This window comes from Rattus norvegicus, chromosome 5, assembly GCF_021556685.1.
Source record: "Rattus norvegicus strain SHRSP/BbbUtx chromosome 5, alternate assembly SHRSP_T2T, whole genome shotgun sequence".
NCBI classification, from domain to species: Eukaryota; Metazoa; Chordata; class Mammalia; order Rodentia; family Muridae; genus Rattus; species Rattus norvegicus.
Genome location: NC_141538.1, coordinates 53,625,337 through 53,640,499, shown reverse-complemented (window position 1 = coordinate 53,640,499; position 15,163 = coordinate 53,625,337). Strand labels below are relative to the sequence as shown.

At 42.0% G+C, this 15,163-nt stretch overlaps 1 long non-coding RNA gene across 3 annotated transcripts in view; it reads left to right on the top strand.

Annotated features, from left to right (window-relative positions):
* LOC120102853 (uncharacterized) overlaps positions 1 to 13,668 on the top strand; it is a 29,220-nt gene extending 15,552 nt beyond the window's left edge. For 2 of the 3 annotated variants that reach the window (XR_015620788.1, XR_015620789.1), the window contains exon 4: positions 385 to 2,275. This is a non-coding gene — a long non-coding RNA (uncharacterized LOC120102853). Of the gene's footprint in view, positions 1 to 384; positions 2,276 to 13,330 lie in introns of those variants that run through there. The other variant, XR_015620790.1, reaches the window with a different exon arrangement.
* The last annotated feature ends 1,495 nt before the right edge of the window (positions 13,669 to 15,163 follow it).

The window sequence follows — 15,163 nt, the reverse complement described above, 5'->3', positions numbered from 1 at the left end:
CTCAAAGACCAGAAATCTTTGTTCCAACTCCACTGAACTCAGCCACTAATCTACTCAATTGATCACTAAGAACTAGCATTGTACTGGATCTTGTCAGCTAGGAATTCTGCCCATATTTGATGATCGAGAAATGAGGAAATTCTTCCAAAGGCAGCTCATTTTCCTTAGTTTTTTAAAAATTATATCCATTATCCATATGTGTAAGTGAGAGGTGTGTGTGTGTGTGTGTGTGTGTGTGTGTGTGTGTGTGTGTGTGTGTGTGTTTGGGCACACATTTGTAGAGGTCAGAGTTTTCTCCTTCTGCCATGTGCTTTGTTTTCATGTCTGTTTTTCATTCTTTATGTTTTGCAAAATAAAATTTATTATTTTGTTTCTTTCTAACAGCACTGAAAGGTGAGGTGCCGGTCCTGCTTGATGACATGGATAAGGCTGCCACACAGTGTATGGAGAGAAGGTTTCATCAGACAGCGCTCACTCGTGGGATGCCGCAGAGTGTTTCAGCCATTTCCCTGCACCATGTGCTGCAAGTGGTACGTGTTGGCAGTTTTATATAGGGAAGGAGACCACAGGCAGCAACAGATGACTTGGCACCATTCCCAGCCTTTTCTGCCTTTCCCAAGGCACATGCTTGAAATGCTGGTTGTCCGGCTCCAGAGCTAGTAACATATCCCATAAAATCACCGCTTAATCAGAAAGATGAACACAAGAAGACCGATTGAGACTAAAGAAACGGGGAATCATGGATGCTCTTTGTGTGTTTCTCTACTTACCCACTTTTGGCAAATATCCCCTGAAATTGTATATCTTTCAAGCCTTGCCCAGTTGCATCATGATAGAGCAATTCGTGTTGAGGAATGAGGTTGATACAAAAACAAAAAGATGAGGTCCCTGGGCTTAAGATGAGGTCACTGGGCTTGGGGATTTTACAGTGTGGTAGGGAGATAGACAGCAGTGCTGATCTATGCACGTAGCAGATGCCATTGAAGTACAGAATGCTGTGGAAACAGAAGAGGGGGAGTAACTCATTCTTCCTAGAATAAGAGTTAACATTCTCGGAGACCATTAGGGAAGGATGCACTGGAATGAGACTTGCTATTGCCTAAAAGAATAAAAGACAATTTAACAAACATTCTAGGCATAGGTACGCAACATGTGCTCCTCAGAAGTTTAAAGAATGGCAAACAGCAATCGAGGATCTTAGAATACTTAACAGGTGGAAGGCTAGAAAATGTAACCGTTGAAACCAAACAAGGACATTTGGAAACTCATTAGAAACTTGGATTTAAAGAAGTGACAAAATCGTTATAGTAGAGGATAGATTGCAGAAAGGACAGGCTGAAGACAGAGATCATTTGCACACTTCTAGCAAAGTGTTAGGGAGAGATGGCCAGTGCCTCATCTTTCAACAATGGCCTTCGGTTGCTGGGAAAACCCCCATGACCTAGGAGACAACAGTGCTTGAACATACTGCACAGACGGTGCATTGAATGAAGTGAAGGGACAGCAGACCACAGAAAGTTATTAGACAGCAATCACTAGAAAACTGTTCTTAATGCAATTCAACATTTAAAACATGGCTTCTCCATTGTAGAAATAAAGTTTATCCATATAGCAAATTCACTCCATGAATCTGCTTGCCTCACTTCAATCAGCAGAGAAATTCTCATTTGAGAGTTTCCTGACTTCAAAGGTGACACAGGTTCAGGTGTTAGTCATTCTGAAGGTGATTTCTCTTAACTTCCGAGTCTTCCATTAAACTTACTTTTTTTGTCCTATGTTTAGTATGCAGATCAATTGGGGGTTCCATTTGTTTGTCTGTTTGATTTATTCTCCCTCCATTTTTAGTCAGTCCTATTCTTTATCTTTTAACTGGAACATTGTGCTTACAAATCAACTCATGAAGTTATAATAAAAGCCACAATTAAGATTGCATGGTGCTTCCTAGTTAATATGCACACCAGTCCTCTTCTTTTGAAGTAGGTAGAGCAGATTTTCGCATAGGAAATTAGAGACTTTCTTCCAATGGCATGTGCACGTCGTACAGCAAAAACGGTGAACTGGGACTTTGGTCCTCACTAAGTGGTCTGCTCTTTCCTTGACACTCTATGCTTCCCATGGACCATTTGCAATTCAGATGACTCATCTGCATATTTTTTCAGTCCACATCTGCAGAGAGAAAGAGTATTGGTTCAGAACTTTTTAAAAAAAAATTGGCATTTTAATATAAATGGTACTTTGTTACTTAAAAAAAATTAAATTGATCTCACGTTTACAATTGTGTTGAGTTGACAGTGTGTTTTAAAAAAAGGAATATTTTAAAAATTGACCTTCGCCTTAATGGAAATTTTCTTTTGAAGATGACTTTAAAGACTCGAACTTTGAACTAATTCATTCCTTTATCTGCCCATCCAACAACCTCTTCTTCAACTTTAAAGATACAGGGTGATCTGCCCCAGAACATCCATTTTCAGTAGACTTTGGAAAACTAACTTGTTTTCCAGTGACAATTCAAGAGAGACTTATTTATTTATTTTTGAAACAACATTATATTGTGAATACAAGGAAAAGAATAAAATATAGTTTCTGTCAACAACTCAGACTCAAGATCGCCTGGCTCCTCCACGGTGGATCCAGCATCTCATATCTTCTGAATTGTTCTCTCATTTCCTTTTTTACCAAGACCCCCAACCCTTTCTAAAAGGAAGGCTTTGTACAGACACACCAATCCTTGTCAAGTTTTACTTAATTATAAGCAAACACTGGAAAGTAAATAGCATCCTATGAATGATAGGTAAACAGAAACATAACAAAGGGGAGGGGGGAGGGGGATGTTTGCCCGGATACCGGGAAAGGGAATAACACTTGAAATGTATATAAGAAATACTCAAGTTAATAAAAAAAAGAAAAGAAAAATCACATCATGTACAAATATAGCTTTAAACCAAAGCAAATAAAAGAAAAAAGACAACAGAAAAAAAAGTAAAAAAGAACAACCCTATGGGTAAAGGGTGATCTGGCCCAGAACAGCCATTTTGAGTAGACTTTGAAAAACTAACTTGTTTTCTAGTGACAATTCAAGAGGCATTCAAGGATTGTATAACTTGAATAAATAATTAAGTAAGTAGTGGAAGATGGCTTAATTTAAAAAACATGAACACCAAGTTTAAAAAATAGAATTGGGAACAGCCAAGCAGACAATAGATGTTGAAAAAAAAAGACTCTGTTACAAATGATCAAAATTCCTAGGACATTGAAAAAATCGTTAAAATAATGGAAGTACTCGGGGACATGTACATGCGGAGTGTTACAGATATCCAATAAAAAAGCCTACGTCTCCTAAGGGGTCAGAAACAAAGAGCCAAGTGTTAATCAGAAGAAAACTTTTGCTGGTCCAAAGAAATTCAGCCTAACATTCAAAAGTTAAAAGAATAGTTACAATTCCCAGGCAAACGGGGTAAGGAAATAACAATGAGAATACAGTGATCCTAGATGCTCCCGGCCCCATTCTGTCCTGCCTCATACACGGCAAACCAGAAACAGCCCTTTGGCTCTTCCAGAAACAGGAAGTGAGAAATAGGAGAATATTGTGGCTTTTAAGCCTTTCTTGGGGAGCTAGGGTCCTGGGAACTCGCTGGCTATCGAAAAGAAAGAGATGTGAACCCGTAACAATTCTTGTTAGCTACAGCTGTCCCTAATGACTGTCACAAAGCCCCGATCAAGGTTACTCTGCAGATGGTAATCTCTGATGGTTCAATGAGTCTAGTACTTAATGAAAGGATTAGAAGTACAAACAAGGAGAGTAAGGAAGCCAGAGGTTATCAACAATGGGAACCAGTTGGTGTTGTTGCTGGAGCTGAAAAAGCAAGGGAGAGCAGAGAAGGCGGGCCTGGAAGGGTGCTGGGCCTGGAGCTGCACTTCTCTGGCACTGCCAGAGATGCTGTTGCTCAGGGAACCAGTGAGGATAGGCATCATGGGTCCCTCCCCCTCCTGCTGTACCTCCCATAGGCTAATTAAACCAGGAGGCATCCAGCAATGGAGCCACCAAAGACAGAGATTAGTCCTCAGTCCTCTAGAGGATCTGAGGGGTGGGGGGAGGATCTGAAACAGATCAGGAAGGTAGGCCAGGGACTTATATAAAGAGAATAATTGGTAACACACCAATAATCAAAGAAGTACAACTGAGAAATATCCAGCTAGCCTTGGGAGGGAAAATGTTTTGGTATAGGAATTCTATATTCAATTAAACTGGTGTATGTGCAAATGAAATGAAAACAGTCACACCGTCAAGGCCAGGCCTAAGCTAGCAGACTTCTGGAGAGTTAGGGAGTACAAGACGGAGACCTTTACTCGGCTCCCTGACTTACAATCATGCTTTTAAAAAAATCAATTTGTAATAAACAGTGCTGAGATTTCTCTAGCAATTTAGACTCTACTGGTTGCAGGGCTGTGAAGCTGTAAGTTAATTGACAAGGGACAGGCTAATAGAAAAAAATGATGCAGGAATACCCAGAAGAGTTTTGGGTAAGGTTTGTATAGCAGCCTGCAGGAGGGACAGAGGAAAGGGCCACACAAGGAAGTCTCTGGTGAGGGTTCTTCACACACTGCTTTTTGTTATTGTTCAGTTGCCTGTGGTCAGCATCCCGGAAGTGTTTTGTGGCATCTGGCTCTTCATTCTTGTCTGATAAAGGAAGCTGAGGCAGGATTTATTTTTCTCCATTCCAGGCGTCTTCACTTTGAAGTCATCTGGTTTGCTAGAGCCTTGAAATGGCTGTGGAAGCAGAAGCACAAAGTGGCATAGGGAGGCCTCACAAGAGAACAAAGTGGGCTATCCTGAGGGACAAGTGACTATATATCTGGCAAAAATGCTCAAGAGGTATCCTGGGGATAATGTTGGACAAGCTAATGCAGAGTTCATGGATGTGTGGTTTGCCTGGAAATCTCAATGTTAGAGTCTAGTGAACCTATTCTGAAAAGACACTGGTGTCTCTTAATCTGCTAGATAGACTATTGAAACAAGAATTTCTCTAGGAATCTCATGCTGGGAGAAGGAGAAAGTCCCATCCAGAGAACAATTTGTCTCTCAGAAAGAGATCTCACTCAGGTCTAATTTGTCAGAGCCCCTCACAGATTGAAATCGAAGCCCAGGCAATGATGGGACAATAGTGGGCAGGACCATACCTTGACTAGGAAGGCTTACATTTACACCACATTAGTCTTCTATTCAAACTGTGATCCTAACTCAGGACCCCTTACTTTGGATGACTGTATCTTTTGTCCCTCTTCCAAATCACATCAAATAAATCTCCTCTTCTGATTTCCACTACTAATTTTGACTTTTTGAGGTAGACAGTCACACCAAGTTGAGTAACAAAGATCGCACATCTCAAAGGCCTACAAAAAACTTCACAGGGCATCATACCTGAATTAATTACATTTGTCATCTAGTACCAGGGAAACAAAAACCAACAAAACATGCGATTTCATGCAACCTACATGCAGGGAGGTTACAAGTGAGCAGATTTAAGGCAGCTTTTGCTAGAGCTGTGCACGGAGGTAAGAGGGGCCGGCCTTACCTGACCAATACAGGAGTGGGCTGATACCCACTCATGGGCTAGGATAGAGTTGAGTCGCTGTGCTGATCACAACATTTAGGGTGTCTTACCCTCAGAACTTTGCTGTTACCATGAGATGGACTCTAAATGATGTGTCACTACTAGATTTCACAGAAGCAACCTTGCTAATGAAAAAGTAGAAGAACTGATTTCTCAGTGGGGTTTGTGGGGGAAGCCTCTACAACAGAGCACACTAATCACACACACTTATTTAATTAGTATTTAGTGGCACAGGAGGCTTTAGAAGTGAAACAGGAAACAGGCTGTGCTTTTCTGCTAAGTCTGATGAAGCAGTTGCACAGAGGCTATCATTAAACAAAGAGGAACTCAGAAGGCTTGCAAGTGTATCCTGAGGTCAAAGAGGTTTATAATTCCCAGAGAAGACCAGAAATTTCCTCTTCATGTTTTAGAGTGGGGCAGAAGGGCAGGAGAAAACTGAAGATACCCAGTATCTCCTCAACGCCAAAGTGTTAGACAGTAGGGTTCGCTATCTGAAAGCTATCAGATTCCTACCCACAAAGCTCTGCTGTTGAAAGCTGCCTTGGCGGCCATTTTCATCCGTGTTCATCTGTGCTAGATCACAGCAAGAGAAATAGTGTGGGAACACTCATTTTCCCAGGGACGTAGCGAGCTACAGATTAAATGTTTTATCAAAAAAATCTAACTTTAAAATTACCTAATCAAATAAAGATACACAGTCTCCTCCGAGTCATTCTGTGTAAAAAGCCTATGCATTGACTGACCAAGATCCTCTCCTTTGATCAGGTCTCTCAGCCCTCAGCTCTCCGAGACCCAACTCGGGCTTCTACCTCTGTTCTTGAAGAACCCAGCTCTATGGGGATCCTACCTATGCAGTTTAGTCAGAGTTCACAGCCCACCCCAATACTGAATCATGCTGGGCACTCCCCGCTGCCAGCTTCCTGGATAAGATCATTCCGGTCCACCTTCATTGTAAGGTCTGGTTAGTGAAGAATTCGTCCAGCCTCTTAGTCATTTTCCCACCGCTGACTCCCATCTTTGCTCTTCTGTGCTGAGTTACACCCCATCTACTTCTTTGCTGCAAAGACTTCATTAGAAATAACTCCCAAACTTAGCAAAAATAGGTCCGATAAAGCATGCCACACTACTCTAATGTGCCAGGGTGATTTTGCTTTTTTTTTTTTTTTTTTTTTTTTTGGTTCTTTTTTTCGGAGCTGGGGACCGAACCCAGGGCCTTGCGCTTCCTAGGTAAGCGCTCTACCACTGAGCTAAATCCCCAGCCCGATTTTGTTTTTTAAAGAGGACACATTTTAGTAGACATTCTTAATAATCCTATGGGGCCGCAGACCGTGCCCCAAGCCAGAGTCAGTCACTCATCCTAAATCAAAGGAGCCAAACTATTGTGGAAAGCAGAAAGAGGAGATTCATTCAATGTAGCCATGTTGGAAAGAGACCCAATGAATCCCCTAGGTCAGTCTTTGGGGTTCGGGAGTGATGGTAAAGTTTAAACAGAGGACCAAAGATATATGTGTTTAAGCAGTGCCAGGGAAAGTGTGGTCCTACCTACACTGACCCATCCTTGTCTGGGCTTTAGGTTCAACCGTAAGGTGGTCTGACTCATTGTTAGAGCTGTGTGACTTCTCTTTCTAGGAGACAACTTGCCCTTCTGGCTGATGCCTGTTCTTTCTCCTACCAAGAGATTCTTGGGAGAATTTTTCCATGTCTTTGGGTCTATTGTTTCAAGAGTCTGCTAGTCAGAATGAGATGGTGAAGTGTCTACTTAGAATTGTCTTCGTTTCTGTCAAGCCTGTTACAGTTCCCCACATTCTGTTTTCACACCATAACCTTGAAGTGAAGCATGCTGGTGTCTGAAACAAGTATAATAAACAGGATGGAAGTTGGGGCCAAGGTGAAAACACCTTTTAGTTAATGCCAGGCAGCCATGCATAAGAACCATATATATATATATATATATATATATATATATATATATATATATATATATATATATATGTATATATGTATATATGTATATATATATATATGCATTCATGTTTTTGTTTGTTTGTTTAATGAGAGTTGACTCTACCTCATGCCAGCTTCAGTACTTGGGAGCACACTACCCAGAAAGCACAGTAGAGCTGGCCCTGGGTGCAGGAACTGAGGGTGAGCCAGCCAGATGGTGTGTGTGGGAGAGCTGGCCCAGCCACTCATGTGGAAGCAAGGATGAGGAAAATGCCTACCTACCTCACCCCTCACGACCTGCAGCAGGTGGAAGAGCTGGCCCTGGGGTCATGAGAGCAGGAGAACTGTCCCTGTCCCTCCGTGTCTACAGGACTCGGGAGAGTAGGCCCTGTACCTCACCTGGGCAGTAAAGTAGACCTGGCCCTGGTTGTAGAGGTTAGCAGTGAATCAGCTCAGAGAGCATGACAGCAGAGGAGCCTGCCAGCCTCACCCATGGCCTCTGCCCCTTGCTAGCTGCAGCAGTGGATGACCTAGCTGAGGTAGGTCTGAGCTCACTCTGCTGATATGAGTATAAGAGGACTGAAAGGCTGGGCAGCTCAAATGCCTCTCGGGCCCAGATCCAGGATCTGAGTTGGCCCCCAACCCAACATCTATCCCTTCAATGAACTGCATTGAAGGGGTTGGCCCTACAGATCCAAAACTATAAGACCTCCATGATGCAGGACAACAGGATATCTAAGAGAAGTCCCAATGAGTTTCCAAAACTGATAGTGTAGCAGAAGCCTGAGGTCTTCAAACCAATGACTCATTGAGATTGACATTTGCAAGCCAAGAAGTGTGGATAAAGGGTAGACTGTGGGACACACAACAAGCTCCACAATAATATTTCCTTCTTTATTTATTTATTTGTAAGAGTGGAGGGCAGGTGTGTGGATCTGGGGAGATGAGTGGGATTGGGGTACATGATATGGAAATTCACAAAGAACCAATAAAAAGCAAGGTGAAATAAAATGCTGCTTACTGCCTATAGGAAGTCATCATAATTTGTTGGGCTGAGATTTCCCTACCATTGCCATTCATAAAATAATGGTGTATCTATTACTAGCGATGTCTTAAAACCAGCAAAATATAGCATTTAAAATTTTGAGTCTAGGCTTTTCCAGGATTGATATACTGAGATGAAAAGAAAAAAAGAAAAAGAACCATTTTTAATAAACTCGCGGCTTTGCTTTGGGAAGAGCTGGCACAGTAAATGCCCCTTGATGTTTCAAGACAGCATCTCATCATGAAACCGAAGTTGTCCTCGAACTTACGACTCTCCTGCTTTGGCTTCCCTGGGATTAAAGGCGAACACTACCATGCCCAGTGTGACTTTGCATCAATTCTGACAGCTTCCCCCCTTGCCTCTGAACAACATTCTCTAAAGACATCAGTGATTTACTATCTGGTGATGTGTTCTCCATTGCCCCATTATGCTAGGAAAAGGTATTGATCCTGATTGGTCTGATTCAATCCCATATTATGGCTGGGCAGGAGACAAGTGTCAAAAGTTCATGCCAACAAGCCACTTAGGCCCAGTTTTAAGCAGCTAGGGTATAGAAGGAGTAGCACTTAAGTCAGACACACTTGAAATATATTCTGTTTTTCCTGTGGGTGATGTTCTAGCATTTCAGAAACAGTGTTCAGGTTTCTTTGTCAGAAGCTATGTTTCTGTGAACATTGCTATTTAGTATAGAGTATTTACAAGAATATGTATATATTATGTATATATTAGCAAAATACCTATTTTGTCAGAGTGAATTGATATATACCTAGGTTTTAAATAGTAAGATTGTATGGATGGCAAAAGTTTTAGATACCTTTTCACACCTGTTAAGACACTAAGAGATCAACTGTACATCTCTGAAGGTCCATCACTGTCCATTTTAAGCAGGTAGCACTGGTTTCAGGAGATAGAATCCAGGGGAACCAAAGGCAACTGTAGGCAAGGTCCAATACAGGACAAGCAGAGTCCAGCATTTGTACCAGCTTTTCCTTCAAACGTGCAAAGTTAGCTATGTGGATAGGAAGACCATTGCTGTTACCTCTCCAAATTCACAGTCACCAGTCACCGTGAGTTATCTTTTTCTTACTCCTCAGGGTGCTATCATGTTTTTTTAGGGTTTTTTTTATTTCTTATACTGAGTGGTGTTACTTAAACTCATCAACCTGGCCCAGGGCTAGATCTGTTCTGCCCATTCTCAGACTGGCTCTGGCTGCAACTATGGACTCCTAATGCCATTATCCTGTTTCTTTCCTGGAGTACCTCAGACTGCGAAGAATACACAGCACTGAGTAATACCACCTGTTGATAACTTTGTATGTATGAACCTAACACGCTTTCAAATCTGTGACTTTTGCATAATACAACCTTTAGATACATGGTTATACATGTTTTTAGCCACAGATATACAGAGCATTAAATGTATTAAAATCAGCTTAAAATTGTTACTTACTGTCATAGTTAGGGTTTTACTGCTGTGAACAGACACCATGACCAAGGCAGCTCTTACAAGGAGCAACATTTAACTGGGGCTGGCTTACAGGTTCAGAGGTTCAGTCCAGTATCATCAAGGTGGGAGCATTGCAGCATCCAGGTAGGCGTGGTGCGGAAGGAGCTGAGTTCTACATCTTTACCAGAAGAAAGCCAGGAGCAGATTGAGCATCCTCAGGCAGCTAGGAGGAGGGTCTCCAAGCCCACCCCCACAGTGACACACTTCCTCCAAGAAGGCCACACCTTCTAATAGTGCCACTCCCTGGGCCAAGCATATGCAAACCCTCACACTTACAAAACAGTTATGTACAGGAATATGTCAACACAGACTGATTCCTAACTGACTTCTGATTTTGTTAAGACAGTCTCCCGAGTAGCCAAAACTGGAAAACACAAACAGCAGAAAACATAAAACAATCTTTCTGACAAAACATAAATCTTGTCTCAAGTAAATGTTATTCAGAGTAAACAATCTCTTTAAGAACATCATGCTGCTTTAGACATAGGATTAGCTCCTAGTTTTCATTGGTATCTTTATATTAGGACATTAACAATTTTGAAATGGGTATATTTTATTTGTTCTTAAACTGTAGATTTTTATAGTTAGGGTAAGTTACTAATTTCTTTATTTTTAGCTTTGCTCAAAATGTGTGTTAAAGACAGAATAAACTTTATAAATAAAGTTCCTACTATATGAATTATATTAATTAAGTTTTAAACTGTCAGAAGATCATAATAGTCATATTTATGTCACACATATATATATGTTTGGGGCACCCTTTCCCTCTCTTCCTCTCCCTTCTTTTCCCTCCCTCTCTCCCTCCATCATTACTATTATTTTTTTAAAAAGCAGAAGGAACCGTACTGTGCTCCTGTGTCTCTGAGACCTTTAAACAACCAGAGACCCATCTCACATGAGGACTCACATCCACTAATCATAATTTTCAGTACACAATATTAGGTACTAACCTCAGCTCATGAGGAACTGAGTGAGATAGTAAGCCCCAGCCATACATGGCTTAGCCCCAGCCTGACAGGACAGCTCCACCCGCAGAAACAATATCATTGTGTATCAAAACCACCTAGGCTGCTTCCAGTCAAACCACAAAACATGGATATAACTTCGTAGTGTGTGTGTGTGTGTCTGTGTGTGTTGTGTGTAGTATGTGTGTGTGTGGTGTGTATGTGGTGTGATATGTGGTATGTGTGTGGGTGGGTATGATATGTGGTTTGTGTTTGTGTTGTGTGTAGTGTGTGTATGTGTTATGTGTAGAGTGTGTGTGTGTATGTGGTGTGTGTTTGGTGTGTGATGTGTGGTGTGTATGGGTGATGTGTGGTATGTGTGTGGTGTGTGATGTGTGGTGAGTGATGTGTGGTATGTGTGTATATGTGGCTGTGTTGTATGTAGTGGGTGTGTGTGTGTATGTGTGTGTGGTATGTGTGTGTGTTGTATATAGTGTGTGTGTTGTGTGATGTGTGGTGTGGTGTGTGTGTGGTGTGATATGTGGTATGTGTATTGGGGAAGGTGTTTTGTGTGTAGTTTGTGTGTATGTGTGGTGTGATGTGTGGTGTGTGGTGTGTTTGTGGTGTGTATGTGTGTGTGATATGTGTATGGTGTGTGTAAAATGTGGTGTGTGTGTGATGTGTGTGTGATTTGTGTGTGGTGTGTATGATATGTATGGTGTGTGTGTGTGTTTGTGTGTGTGTGTGTGTGTGTGATATGTGTGTGGTGTGTATGATATGTATGGGGTGTGTGTGTGTGTGTGTGTGTGTGTGTGTGTGTGTGTGTGTGTATATCCCCAGCCCCTCTAAACATGCTCAATCTTCATCCCATTGAGACCTCTTGCTGTTCCAGTAAGGCAGTCTCATCCTGTTGTGACAGTCTGCCTTCCTCTCTTCCTCTGTTTGCCTTTTAAGGTCTTCTGGGCAGAGATCCCTCCTCCCCCTTCCCTGAAGTCATGCATCTGGGAGCATGGACACCCTCTAAGTTATACAGGTGAAAGAGCCAACAGTCTGACTAAGACCTCTGTTCTTTTGTGACCTCTGTCTCCCTGAGCAGTGCAAGGCTCATGGTCGGAGGACCCTGTTGTTGAGACTTTATTGGTGCTCTGTGTAAACGCAATTTGACACCAATTCCTTTTGCTCTCCTCCAAGTCTTCCTCATCCATCTTCCTCTGACTCCTTCTCTAATCTTTTCCTCCCAGACTTTCTGATCTAAGAGGCCCTTGGCCTTTTAGATTGCTGCCATCCACATCCAAGTCCTGCCGGGGGAGGTGACCTTCTAGCTGCCTCTGAATTAGAAGTGCCCAAAACAGACACAGAAGCTCCAGGACCCTCACTCCTCCAGATCATAAAATCCTGGAGTTCCCAGGAACCTCCCAAGTTTCTACTGAGTGTATGGCTCCCCCAAGCTTTAGGAGCCTGGAGACACTCACCCCTATCTCTCATTTTCTTCTTCCCCAAAACCTAGTGTACTCCTCAAGTGAATTTTGGCAGAAATCCCATCTCTTTTGGGCCTATTTCAATCCTCTGATAGTCAGATTGAGAGACACAGTGTCTATTTAGAATAGACACGTCATTACTTCTGGGCCAAATATATTTTAAGGAACATGCAGAGGAAAAGGAAGAACAAAAAAAGGAACAATCACAAAATATAAACACAATAAACTGAAAATCAGCTCAGTCATTAATTTAAATTGTTCTAATTTATCTTGTCTTTAAGGAGGGTTTTATTTTCAATTAAATATATAACTATTTGTAGTTACATTTATAACTAAATTTAATTGCCATAAATATAAGGCATGTTTGTGCAATGTAACTTCAATCAATTTTTAATTATTTCTCCACAAAGCTTTAAGAAAAAAGGCAAATGGGCTTTGGAGTTTCATATACAGATCTTGGCTTTTGTGAATTGGTAAGATAAGGAAATATGCTTATTTGAATAATTTTCAAGTTATTAAAATAATATATGAAGGTTTTTTCTTCTGAAAAGAGAATAGTTTCTGGTGAAACACATATGTAGGCAGAGCCATTAAGCCATACTTTGTCTCCTCTGTCTAAGATTCTGATGAGATGTTCCCTGCTGCTAAAAAATCAGAGTGTGCACTGAACAGCAAAGCTTTCTCCATCCATGAACTAAAGACTCTTGTGTTACAATGTAAATGCACTAGCTTGCAGCGCTTAGAAACACTGTGAGCCAAGACTGGGAGACTTTACCACCGTGTCTTTGGCTTTCCCACAGGAGCATTGAAAGGTGGGGAACTAAACTCCCAAGTGTGGTCCAGATCCACTTCCTGCAGAGGGGAGCAAGAACCCAGTCCTCCACTTCAGCACCACCTCAGAATGGGGAGCCAGAGAAGCAAGAGCTGAGGCAGTGCTTTGGAAGGTCATGGTAGAGAGAAAAAAATGCAGCAGGTGACCAGATCCAGTTTGACTAGGAGTTTGTTTGAAATTAGACTGGATCAGTCTGGAGTTAGGATCGGTTTGGAGAAGGGCTTTCATCTTCCAAAAGCTGGAAGTGTCTCAAAGGAAAGAAATGATTCTTGGACTGAGAAGTGGGAATAAAACGAAACAAAGGCATACTTGACTCTCTATGTATGTTTCTGTCTGTCCATCTTCCTCTCTCCCCTTCCCCTTCCTCCTCCTCCTCCTCCTCCTCTCTCTCTCTCTCTCTCTCTCTCTCTCTCGTGTGTGTGTGTGTGTGTGTGTGTGTGTGTTTGTGTGTGTGTGTGTGTGTGTGTGTGTGTGTGTGTGTGAGAGAGAGAGAGAGAGAGAGAGAGAGAGAGAGAGAGAGAGAGAGAGAGAAGACTTTACCTGGAGTGATACAACACACTTGTCTATTTGCCTTCACCCCAGATAGGAATCCCATGATAGAGCAAACTATGAACACAACCAAAGTCCAGCTTGGTAGACCATGAGTTTTACTGGGGTTACTTACAGGAATATGAGTAAGGGGTTACTCAGAGGAACAGAAGTGTCCCAACAACAGCTGTGCCACCAAAGTCAACCCCAGCATAGGTGACAGCTCACAAAACCTGGGAATCTGGATTATATTGGGTCTGCAGGGAGCTCAACATGTTGGAGGCCTGCGGTCCTTTTCAGGTACCTAAGCTCGTCTGAACCTCTTCCGGCAGCTAAGCTGGTTTCTGTTTCTTCCAGGCAGGTAGTCTGTTCTGAGAGTCTTTTTTCCCCAGCGTGGCTTGTCTGAGAGTAACTGCTCAGCAGCTTTAATGCTTACTCTGGAAGGGAGTGAAGGGCTAGTGAATTTGGTCAGTTTCTGGGATTTCCTGAAGCTATTTTGAGATGCTTAAGGAGCTTCCCTGTGTGATAGTATGTTTCAATCTTAGAGGAAACTGTTACACAGGAACTTTAGCTGGCCTCAGATCCTCAACTAGGTAAACAAATCCTATCCACCTTTTCCAAAAGGAAATAACCCCAAGAGAAAACTGGAAATAAAATTTTAGGTTGAGAAGGTTCTTAATCATCTATAAATAAAAGACCAACAAAGCCACTGGAAATGGTATACTGTTTGGACTGTAGTGAAAAAAAATTTATTAGCCCACAATTATAACTTTTTTCCTCTTAGTTTTGTTTATTACTAAATTCCTTCATACTTAATGAAATTGGTCGTGCATTTGAAGTGATTTTGAGTTAAATGAGCAGGTTAAATGGAATGGTGGTATATCTTCTGGGAAGAAAGGAAAACAGAAACTCTAAAGAGCTGATCTTCGTTTTGTTTTACCAGCCTCTCTCTACCACCAGAATTCCTTTCATCTTTACTTACAAAACACATCTTCGATTTTGATAGACCTGCATTGTGAGTCTTCCCACTCTGTTCACAGCCTATCAAATAGACAGTGCCAATACCTGGCCACCACACAGGAGTGAGGTGACATTCTCACTGTGGCATCTGCGGCTTGTACCAGGTGGAGTTTGTTAGGTAGCTTGACATCTAAGTCATTGACAGATGCTCTCTCAGCATGCTTTAGTCCTTTGCAGTCCTCAGCGGCCTTCCTGTGAGGCAGGAAGGGTCAGAAGCACACAAAACAGCAGTGGTTGGGGTAAACTCTGAGCC